The sequence below is a fragment of the Archocentrus centrarchus genome, chromosome 24 (assembly GCF_007364275.1).
Source record: "Archocentrus centrarchus isolate MPI-CPG fArcCen1 chromosome 24, fArcCen1, whole genome shotgun sequence".
Lineage (NCBI taxonomy): Eukaryota > Metazoa > Chordata > Actinopteri > Cichliformes > Cichlidae > Archocentrus > Archocentrus centrarchus.
The window spans coordinates 32040761-32053322 of record NC_044369.1 but is presented as its reverse complement, the minus strand read 5'-3'; the positions used below and the strand labels follow the sequence as shown (position 1 = coordinate 32053322).

Below are 12562 nucleotides of genomic sequence, written 5' to 3'. Positions count from 1 at the left end.
TTAACTATTAGCCCCTTTTCACTCATTTTTGCTCCAGCCCTTATTCCTGACTATTCTCAGTGGGTTGTTTTGTTTTTTTGGTTGTATTTTAAAAAAAAAGAGAGAGAGAGAAATCACCTAAAAGAAAAAACTAGCTACATCAGAAGAACAGTATCTGAAATCTTTAATAAATAGGAAAAAATCCAGGCAAGACCTGACTTGGTACTTGAGAGCTGTATCTGGCCTTTCAGTTGGGCCATTTGATCTGTTTGCTTCATCAGAAATTGTGTCTGAGGAAGGGTGTCAGTCAAGAACCCATTCTTAAGGAAGGGAAGCAGTGAGAAAAGGCTGTCTGCTGGAGTGATGAATTCAAATTTTACATTTTTGATTCAAATCAGTGTCCGTACATATAGATGACATCAGAAGAGCGGTACAGCGGTGTGTGTCTAGAGCCATCTATAAACATGGAAGAGGCTCTATCATGGTCTGGGTCTGCATTTCAGTCTGTAGTGTTGGGGGTCTCATAATTGAGGGAATTATCAATGCAGAAAAGTACCATCAGATTTTGACCTAATATGCAATGCCATCTGGAAAATCTAACAGAAAACAGCTTAATTTTTCAGCATCACAAAGATCGTGGACGTACTGCCTTGGCAAAAAAAGCATACCTGGATAGGAAGACTCACACTGGAACACTCCCCAGAACCATGGTCCTGGGTCCTGCCCAGCATTTTGTGAGAGTTTTGTTATATCCTAATTTGTTTTGGTTTTCTAGTTCCCTTTGTCCCTGTCTCCCGTGCATCTGCGGTCTTGTGTCTGTTTTGTCCTTTTGTTGTGACCCTCACCTCCTGTGTGTTGCGTTGTCGCCTATGATTCCCACTGCTGTGTTACTGTCCAGGTCTGTTTTCTTATATTTAGTTCTGGCACCTGTTCATCCCAGTACAGCTGTGTTCTTTTGTCCTACCTCAATAAACACCCTTCCAGCTCAGTTTTGCCTGTGAGTCCTGCATTTTGGGGCCTACCTGCTTCTGCCACACAGCGTAACATGACAGTCTGGACCTCAATGCTTTTGAAGCAGTTTGGGATCAGCTTGACAGGGAACTGCACAAACGGCAGTCAACATCCAAAGAAGAACTGAAGACTACAGGAAACTTTTTTTATGCAAAATATAAATAAACAAGGGGTGGCTCAAGGCTTTTGCACAATACTGTATTGCCACATTATTATTATATATTTATTATTTTTCCCAAAAGGAAAATTTATTTTTTATGGCAGCCAAAAATGAAAGAGAACCTATAACAAAACAGATTAAATAAGTAAATGTCTAGGTCAATAAAACCAACAACATAAGTCAAATATGTCAGTAAAATTCTAAAAAAAAAAAAAAAAAATGCATAAAAAATCTAAATACAGTATAGAATAAAATGATTTGAACTTGACTATAGTACTAGTATATTCCTTTATACCAATAGCTGTTGTATATACCCTGTTCTGTAATCACTGCAATGTGCATTTGTATATTTAATTGCAACAAATACAAAAATGGCATTTCAAATGTCTAAATTGAGATTATTTATTTTTTCATTTTTTGCTCTATAATGAATATATGCTCATCTGTAATTTGTTGCCAGCAGCACGTGCCAAAACACTTGTTTGTGAAGGTCCCATTAATGCTAAGTGATTTATACATCTGAAGTTTCTGTGACCATTATAGCCTGCCATTTAGGTAAGGAATTGCTTGTTTCAGCAAGAAAATGCTAAGGGACGATTTACAAATATCAATGTTTAACAGAACGTACAAAGCATTTTTTCGTGCCATTTAATTTCACCTGTCTCTTTGGTATTGTAATTTAATAGTAAGTATTAAAACTGTGGAACCCCACAAGGGACATGGGAGAAAAAAAAAGATTTACTTTTGCACGATCTTAAAAAAAGTTTTAATTTTAGGCCATGTGCTTCCACGGTAATGTTGATATGTCAGTGTCTGTCAGGATGTTGAAAGGATCGGTGTGAGATTGCCAGCAAAAGTTGCCTTTAATTTATAATTCAGCGGTTCGTGTTGGCCGTAACCACACCGAAAGTGTACCAACTGAACTGACAGTTAGGACTGAACCTGACTGTCTCGCTCTCACATCGTGACTGCTTTACTCGATCGCCACAAACGCGCACAGTGCTGCGCAGCCCCTTCTCCTCTCAGCCACTCAGCTGATAAACAACCACAGTGATGGAGGACACACAAATATTTATATATATATTAGGGGTGGGACTTTAATTCATTAATTTTGATTAATTAATTATGGGGAAAATAACGAATTAAAATTTTTAACGCATTTTAATCGCACTTTGCACCGTGGAACGTTTCTCAGTGCACGAGTTCCACGCATATAGATTATATCGACGCACAATGTCCAAATTCAAGGGCTGCATTGTTCAAAGGACCCGGCCCATGTCCTCCGCAGCCCACGAAGACCATAGACATGTATATATGTCTATGACGAAGACCGCAAAGGCTGGAAGTGAACAGCTAGCCTTCATATCAGCATCGCCTGCCCTCACCTCTGCTTAGCTCATGTCGCCTAGCAACATGAGTGCGAAGCACAGCTGTGGAAAAGCAGCTGGTTAAACGGAGAATGAACTTTTGCTCCTTTTAGTGGTTTAATTTTAATTCTTTTATTCAAAATAAGCTGTTAAAACAAGCATGACACATTTTATATAAGTTAGACATTAATGTTGACTAAAACTATCCAGTTATGATGCTTAACTTTAATTTCAGGAGTTAATGTCTTACTTAATATAGTTGGAAATTAATCATTCGCTCAGCTGTATTCCCTGATGTTGAAATGTGTTATGCTTGTGCTTGTGTTAAGCAGCAAATACTACAATGAGATGTCTATGTATTAAGAGTCCAAGTGCTAAACTAAAGGCTCAAGAAGAGAGGGACCTTGTGATGGTATTGCATACTAGTGTACATAATTTTGGTATCGTATACTAGTGATGGGAATTCCGGATCTTTTCAGAGAGCCGGCTCTTTAGGCTTGGCTTCCAAATAAGAGCCGGTTCTTTCGGCTCCCAAATGGCTCCTTAGATTTAAATTTTTTTTTAAAAGTGTAAAATGAATTACTAATGTAAAAACATACATTAGGCCTATCTCAAACATTTCTTTATATACTCAACATATAATAGTGCTCCAAATACAAATTATTAAACAAAAGATTGGAAATCAGAAAAAACAAGGGTCTTTGAGGAGTTGATCCTGTTTCTCCTGCCTGATGACCTGCCCTGTTTTGTTCTTCTAATTGCACTGAGGGATGAATATTCATATATGCCTGTGCAGGTTGTTTGTGGAGCCTGCTCAATATCAAATTTTAAATTTGCAGTCTACACTCTGCCTATCACATTAATCCTTTAACGCCAGTTGGCCGCTGCTGAATCACGGGTTTCCTGACCTTACTAGCCACGAACAGCTGATTAAGACATAGGGTATCACTCCAGAGTCAGCTGGTCAAAGGAACTTGATTTTAAATTTCGTTGTGCAACTTCTGTGTACAATGACAATAAAGATTCTGATTCTGATCAGCTGGCTTTTTACTGTAACTCCGCGACCATTCACGCTATAGAAAAAATTCAAATGGTTCCTGAAAGCTCAGAAAGTGCACTTCACAGTCATGTAGTGGTATTACGGTATTTGTTGCCGGAAGTCTGCAAACGCTGGCACGTTTGAAGTACGCTGTGTCTGCTTCCACATGTTCGGAGGTATAAGGCTAAAATGTGTCCAGTCTTTACTATGTTTTCCGTCACTCATTTTCTGCACTGTTCCCGCGCAGTCTCTATGTAATGCACAACTTCCTTTAGCTCTTTCCTGTCTCCGAGCACATTTTGCAGGATCCCCTCCCTCTCTGGTGTTTGTTTACTTACTGCGCAGTGTGTCCATGGACCCTCCCCCTCCCGCTCAGTGTAGACAATCATATGCTACCATTCATCCTAGCCACTCACATGCGGCTTCCACCAAAAAAAAAAAAATTAAAAGAAAAAAGAAAGAGCTCACTATCGGGAGCCGGCACCCATCGTTCACTTTAAAGAGCCGACTCTTAGAGACCGACCCATCACTATCGTATACATTATGTGATGGGACCAGTGAAGCCGAAGAATACATAGATTAGCAACATATGCCGCCAAACAGTATTTTATAAGCAATTTATTTCTATTTTACTTGTTTATTTCAGCAAGATAATGACAAACCAAACTATCCATCCATCCATTCTCTTCCACTTATCCTGTTCAGGGTCGTGGGGGGGCCTGGAGCCTATCCCAGCTGACATAGGGTGAGAGGCAGGGTACACCCTGTACAGGTCACCAGCCTGTCGCAGGGCTAAGGCACTCACACCTATGGGCAATTTAGAATCATCAATTAACCTAACCCCAGTAACTGCATGTCTTTGGACTATGGGAGTAAACCCACACAGACACAGGGAGAACATGCAAATTCCACATATAGTTATATAGTGCCAGATCACAAAAACGATCAACTCAAGGCACTTTAAACCACAAATAACATTCTTCATAAGTCGCTATAACAACATAGCTGAATTGTAAAAGAGTCTGGGTGCTAAATTGACTTGTCACCCAATGACAGATTTGGAGCTTTATGAAACAAAACTGCACAAAGAAAGCCTCAAACTGAACTGTTGAGTGGAACTCTTGTGTCATAGGTTTTAAATTAGTCATTACCTTTTTGAAAAGTGGGTTATAAATTGATATGTTATTTCAAAGTGATCACAAAACAGGGTATAATGTAATGTAATGATTTTTTGTATACTGAAACATTTAAAGCCCATTTCCACCAGAATTAGAAGCCTTTGTAATCAGACACAGGTGTTTGACACAATTGTGACTAGCTATTTTGTGCTGAATTATTTGTCATTTGTTGTGCTGGTACCAACATGGAGCCTGCAGTGTAAAAATTCCTAGCAGACCTGTATGACTGATCCAGGATCAGCTAAACACATTTACTGAAGAACAACATCAGTATAGAGAGCTTTGAAGTCTCAGTGCCATGGCAATGTTTACCGGTGAGATCATTTCTGGGATTATTTGCTCCAGTAAACAAGACACAGACTTCAGAAAGTCTCCCAAACCTGCAACCAAGTGCTTACCTTCAACACAATTATGATTAGCTTGAGTCCTCAGCTGATACTGTTTTCATGCCTACATCAGATTTAATCTGTTTCCACCAGGAACTCACTATTCTGTAGACTTAGTAATTCAATTGGTTTTAGTATCTTTCCTCCTCTACCATTTTTCTCCCTATCTCCCTTGCTGTTTCATGGTATTCATGCCATGTCTCTTTGCATTAATTTCTTGTTTGCCTTGCATTCTCTGAAGCACAGTCATTTTCCCCCAGTTGTATAAATAGACACAAACCTTGTCACAAGCATTTTGTATTTATCTTCTGTGATTTACCTTGAGTAGGGCTTTTTCAGTCTCATGACACTCATGAACGTGGAAGCAATTTAAATTCATTCTTTTCACTTTGTAGCTGATGGCTTTTTGACACGTACAACATCTTGACAACATAAAGAGAGAGGAAATCACAGAAGTCTACCTGTTGTATGTCTCTATAGGCTTTTTTTTTTTGAGAAACATCTTATACCTGAATATGGCCAGGTATTACTTAAAGGCAGTGGAGATTTTTTTTTCATCAATATGCATATTCTCAGAATCTCTCTATATCTGTCTGTTCAGTCTTTGTGCTCATAGCTCGTATACTGAGATATAAGCAGAAAATAAATCACTTTCAAATGAAAGAATGTGTTTGCTATGTGTCATGTTTTAGTCTGTGCTGTTATACTGCCACTTCCCACATGGAATATGTAGCATTCCTAATGGTAAATGGACTAGTTCTTATTAGGGCTGCAACGATTCATCGATTAACTCGATTAAATTGATTCTAAAAAATTATCGACACAAATTTACTGTGTCGATGCTTCGTTTAAACTTTGCAGCGCTCAGCTGTCTCGGTGTAAGCGGCGCTCCTCACTAGCATTAGTGCTAGTGAGTCTTTTTGTGGGTTTATTGGTGGCTGGCAAACCAACATAGAACTGCATTACCGCCACCTACTGGACTGGAGTGTGAATCACGCGCACACACACACACACACACACACACAGATTCTAAAAAGCTCTCCGTCGCTGCGATGGATTTCCTTTAACACAGAGTGGATCATCACTAGAGTTGCCACCTGTCTCGTAAAATACAGAACCCCGTATGTTACGGGACTCCGCGGAATACGGCTCCGTAACATGCGGGGTTCCGTACTTTACCGGACGGGTGGCAACTATCGCTGACATGCCACCTGTCTGTCTCCAGCAGACACGCCTGTAGGGAAAATTTGTCTATCTGATCAGCGAAGAAATAACAGAGCTATAAGAACGTTATTTCTAGATAACCGCACAACACGACCGGCTGTTATTCCATACTGGAATGGGTTTGTGGATGGGATACCATGGAGAAAGGTGTGGCTTCTCCCAAATACATATCTGATTACAAATAAAGTTAAAGAAGTCTCTTTTAAAATTATCCATAAGATATATCCTGCTAAATCTTATGTAAAAAGCAGATTCAAGAAAGATATAGATACTAACTGTAGCTTTTGTGATACATGTCCTGAAACTGTTGTTCACCTGTTTTGGTATTGCCCATTTGTTAATGCATTTTGGCAAGAACTGTGTGACTTTATTCACAGTAACATAGAAAAAAACTTTGTCTTATCGTGGAAGGCAGTACTGTTTGGTCTTGTTAAAAACTGTACACAGAGAAATAACTCTGGCTACTTGATAAACCTTATGTTGTTAATGTCAAAATATCATATTCATTGTTGCAAATACTCTGGAAGGAAACCACTTTTTATTGCTTTTCACAATGAGGTCAAGCAATACATTCGGACAATCAAAGACTCAGACAAACAAAAGGCACTTCGAACCATTGAGGAATGTACTGCTTTGAATGTTTTCTTATGATCCTGAACCCCCCAGCATTCTCTTTTCTTTTTTGTTAAGTTAATTATCTCCTTGGACTGTGCAGTATGACTATTGTGTGTAGAATTGTTTTTTCTGATACTTACTGTATGCTATTTCTTTCTGTTTGTATCAGTAAACAGTCCGAATTAATTAAAAAAAAAAAAAAAATATATCGCTGACATGCATTTCCACGCCTCCACTGCTCTCTGTGTGTCTGTGTGTGTTGTGCTCGCTGACAATTTCAGCTGTTATTTTTGTCTTTACTTCAGCTGTAGCTAGCACAACTGGTTTGCTAGAGAGCGGGCCATTAGCACTAGCGATGGTTCGGTACCGGAAGGCCCGCCCCCCAGGACCGGGAGGCTCCGTCAAAATATATTTTTTTTAATCCCTTATTAGTGACTAAATATAGACCTGCAGTAGAAACGTATTTTTTGAGAATGCTTGTGAATACAAAGCATTACAACATTACTCACACATGCGCCATGGCTCCCGCAGCCACTAGTTTTTCAAAACACTCATAGCAGGCAGCGGTTTTAACTGCGCAAGCGCAAAGAGACGGTGAGCTCAAGTAGTGCAAAAGGAAATGTTTTTCCAGCGTCCAAAACAGCAGCTTTTTCTTTTAGTAACCACCATTAAAATCTTTACTGGGAAACAGCTGGAGGTCCTTCATCAAGCACCTGATCAGCAAGTGTTAAGGTGAAGAAAAGAGAACTTTGTAGCTGCTCCATCCACCGCTGTTTGTTCACACGGCGAAAAACTGCAGTATGGAAGTTAAAATATGCAGATAAACTGTTAATAAAAAAAGTATTTCTTATCCAATTACTCGATTAATCGATGGAATAATTGATAGAATACTCGATTACTAAAAAAATTGTTTTATGCAGCCCTAGTTCTTATAGAGCGCTTTTCTACTCTGAGCACTCAAAGCGCTTATTGCTGTTACCTTTAAATATTTCTGAGCTCCTTAAGAGTTGCATTATACCCCTATCTTGTTACATTTCCTAAGATGTGCAGCTCTGTAACAGTAGTGATTGTGGCAGGACAGTGACAGCACAGTGACTATGTACACTATATTGCCAGAAGTATGTGCTCATCTACCTTCACATGCATATAAACTTGAGTAAAATCTTAAGGGTTTAATATGATGTCAGCCCACCCTTTCCAGCTATAACTTCAACTCTTCTCGGAAGGCTTTATGAGTGTTTATGGGAACTTTGACCATTCTTCCAGAAGTGCATTTGTGAGGTCAGACACTGATGGTGGACGAGAAGGCCTGGCTCACAGTTTCTCTTCTAATTCATCCCAAAGGTGTTGTATCAAGTTGAGGTCAGGATTCTGTGTAGGCCAATCAAGTTCTTCCACACCAAATTCACTCATCCATGTCTTTATGGACTTTGCTTTGTACACTAGTGTGTAGTCATGTTGGAACAGGAGGGGGGCATCCCTAAACTGTTCCCAAAAAGTTGGGAGGATGAAATTGTCCAAGAGGTCTTGGTATGCTCAAGTATTAAGAGTTCCTATCACTGAAACTAAGGGACCTGAAAAGGAAATTGTCATTCCAAGTTGCTTCCACTTTGGATTAGGGCTGCAATGATTCTTCAAGATCAATGACGTCGACTACAAAAATGAGTCGACGTGGAATTTTAACGTTGATGTGTCATATTCTAAAACCCATACATCCATTTTCTTCCACTTATTTGATTTTGTAACTGAAATACACAATGGGAAGACATGGGGCAGTATTGCCTCCATTGTCTGCCAATAACAACAATACTAATGAAGAAGAATGTAACATGAACAACATAACAATGGTGGAACAGAGAGGAGGGTGGAGAACATGAAAGAAAATGGAGGCAGACTGTCAAAGGAGTGGGAGCATTTGACAGAATATAAAAATAAAGCTGAATGCAGACTGTGCAAAGCAGAACCTTCCTTCCATGGCAGCATCACTGCAATGCTGAGCGTTTAAAACGCCGGTACCCTGGAGGTGTGACGTCAGCTCTGATATTTATTGTGATGTCGCAATGTTAAAAATACATTTGATTAGTTTCAAACTTAGTTTTATTTTTATGGGTCATTTTAATTGTGAGAAGAGACAACAAGGTGATGTTAACAGGTGGGCAGGCTTGAACAGGTGAGGTAAGATTGAAATAATCGTTGATTAATCAACTAATTGATAAAATAATTGACAGATTAGTCAACTACCAAAATAATCTTTAGTTACAGCCCTGCTTTGGATGGGTGAGTAAATACCTTTCACAGTATAGTGTATATTTATTGTGAAGCCCAGGAAACTAGTTGTATATATTTGTCAGATGTCAGTGAAATCAGTAGCTTAGGTTCTGTGTTAATTTTACAAATTTATATGTAAACAACACTGATCACCAGATTTTGGTCCATTATGTAGACACAAGACTTTTATGTTTTAATTTATACCTGCTCTGTGGGCAGCTGCTAAATGAGGGGCCTGGGTGGTACTGTTTTGCCCTTGATTAAGTAGTTGACCTTCTGCAATTGTGTGAATAAGTTTCACAGTCTTTACAATCTGGGCATGCAGAGGGGCTTGGATCCCAGAGGGTGTCCAGATCAATGGATGCTCTCTCATTGCTGTTCAACTTGTGATAATTGTCTTTTGGCATGTCATGTCCATTTTACAGAGCATGTGGTCAGTTCAGGTTCCTGATTTCCATTTATTCTCTGTAATCCAAGCCCGTTATGTTCACACTGCAAGATTTTGAAAAAGTTCTTCAGAACCCAAAATTCATTGATCAGTGTAACACGTGAATACCAAAGTTATTTCTTCATTTTACAGCCATAAACTACATTTGCGAGTTAAAATACATTAGAAAATTATTTTTGGTACAAAAGGAATCACAGCTAGATGATGTGTATCAAAATGTAGGGCAAAACAAGACCTTTAATAATATAACTTGTTTTGACCAGCCACCCACATGATGATATGATCTTTGAAAGTTTACCCAATATGCATTTTTGAAGTTTTCTCCTGTGAATAATCAGAGAGTAGATATCAGAGCAAATATCTGGGGTACCAATGCTTGTTTCTGTTCCTCCATAACATAGACATAAACATTCAATTGGTGCAGTTTTACTAGTGAAACTATGATGCATCCCATGGTGATGGACAAAGAAGATTAAACATTAAATCACGCTGAGCAAAAATAAAATTTATGTTTTTTGATTGAAGTGGATATTAACTTGATTTGGTTCATAGCATCGCACGAGCCAGGGGACAGTGAACAGACCCAAAGCCCAGTAAAGGACACCAGCCAGTGCAACCAGGGCACCCAGGCACAGCTCCAGCAGCAGAGGCTGACCAGATCCACAGGATGCCCACCCAAGACCCCCCACACACACACCCCGCCCACCCCACCCCAGAGAGCCAGGGGCAGACCACGATCCTGCACCACACAGGCCAGCACAGCATGGGGGGGGGATAAAGGGAAGGATAGGGGAAAGGGAGAGTCACAAAGCCCAGCCAGGAAGACTACACTGTAAAACCCAATGAGTTAGTTCAACTCAAATTATTTGAGGAAACCGATTGCCTTGAATCAATTAAGTTCATTAACTCAAAAATTACTCATTATGAGTAAAAGTAACTCAGATATTTTGTGTTAAAGCAGCTTGGATGAATAAAGCCAAAAATGCTCTGATTTGATTAAAAGGAAACATAACATGGCTCACGAGTGCCTCTTTTTTAAAATCTAAAAATGTACTTATACAAACATTATTTGTTAAAATAGTGAATGTTCTGTGAATCAACTTAATTAATAGTTACTGATTTAATTATTCTATCTTTTTGATATGACCAACATCAAGTCTTTACACGTTGGGGATTGTTAACAATTATCTGCATAGATATTTTTGGTACTGTGTGATTATTTAAAAACTGAAATAGAAACAACAAATGAAAGATGAAGTCGTGGTTACATTTTTTTAATGATATAAGGTAAACTCCAAGAAAATGAGTCAGTAGAGCTAAGTGGAACTCAGTGGCGGATGCTGGTCTTTCAAGGAGGGGAAGCTCAATTTCGGCCTACATCATGAAATGTGTCGCTTTATTTATACAGCAGCACCCGCTGGACAGAAACTGCGATAGAAGTCAGAAAGAGTGATAGAAGTCAGTCTCCAAACAGAAGCAGCTACAAAAAAAACCCCACCAGAAATAGAAGCCCGATTTGTCTCTAGTCGTTTTTAACAAAGAAAATGCTGCTAAGAGGATTAGGAAAGTCAGAACAGAACGAAAATTTAAAAGTGCTCCCACGGATGTTTACACCAAAAGATCGCTGATTTGCTCATTTCGCTGTCAATCAAAAAGGGATTCAGCCTCAGACAGATCATCCAATCATCATGCAGAAGCTGAGCGTCCGGGCCAGCCGAGGCCAGCCCACTGCCCCATAGACCCCCAGAGACGCTGAGCGTCCGATGGGCGGGACAAAGCCCAGCATTTATCCAATGACTCGTCTCGTTTCGCTGCAGTCTTAGCTTCGCTATTGAACTCTGCGGACGCTCAGCGTCCACACTGTTTAAAGCACTGGGAAGCTGCGGGAATGAGTGAGAGGAAAGCCGCGTCGTTACCAGTGATAAGAAGCTGATTCTGAACAAAAGTTGAGCGCGTTGTAGCGCACATTTAGTCAATGACATGTACACACAACAGTATATATTTGACCACTTTTTTTTTTTTGACATTTTAGGGGAAGCTGAGCTTCCCTTGCAGTCTTAGAGCAATCGCCTCTGGTGGAACTATATTACCACAACTTAAATACTCAACAAATTTAAGTGTACTCAAAACAACTGAGTTAGAACTTCAACAATTCATTTTAATCCTATTTAATTCATGGAAATGAATGGCTACAACTTTTTCAGCAGATTAAGTTAAATGAAATTGCTTCTTTTATTACGATATACTGTTAGGTTTTACAGTGTACACAAGGTCTACACACGTGATAGAATGCGGCAAGGTCTCACAGTGGTTTCACCTGAAACCCCTAATGGTAATGACCCACGCCCTTTAATGTGATGATACACATGAACAATGGTGTTTAAGGGGTTTAAATACCTGGGACTCTCCACCATTTGGTTTTAGAACTGAAGAAGCCCCTTGGAGGAAAGAAGAAACGTCTTAAAAAAAGTCAAACCCCAGACTGACCTGGATGACTGAGAACCTACACAGATATGTGAGTGTCACTTTTTTTTTTTTAAACAATAACAACAATCAAAGCATGAAACCAACTAAAGCTGCAGCAGAAATATCTTTCCACGACTTTCTTTTTCTCTCTTAGGTTAAGCTGTCTACTCCCAGAAGTAGCTCTATCTCCCAACTTGTAAGGAGTATCGTGTTTATGTGTTTGCTTATGTATTTAATTATTTAATTTAACGCCGCATGTGGTCCTGATGCTGCATGCTCCCAGCCAGAAAAAGCCCCTTTGGAGTCTGAAGACCAATGACAGCGCTTATCAGACTTCCCATCCCGTCTCTCTGCGAAGCAACTGGCGCACTCTTTCACAACAGTCTCTCGACTCTCGCAGTCTTCTTCCTGCTTCTGACAG

The 12562-nt window shown here is 39.6% G+C and overlaps 1 protein-coding gene across 1 annotated transcript in view; it reads left to right on the top strand.

The window, feature by feature from the left end:
* Positions 1-1370, top strand: part of ube2j1 (ubiquitin-conjugating enzyme E2, J1) — a 40058-nt gene extending 38688 nt beyond the window's left edge. The window contains exon 8 of the mRNA XM_030722348.1: positions 1-1370. This exon is cut by the window's left edge and continues 1120 nt beyond it. The gene's annotated coding sequence lies outside the window, so the exon portion shown is untranslated.
* Positions 1371-12562: the final 11192 nt, after the last annotated feature.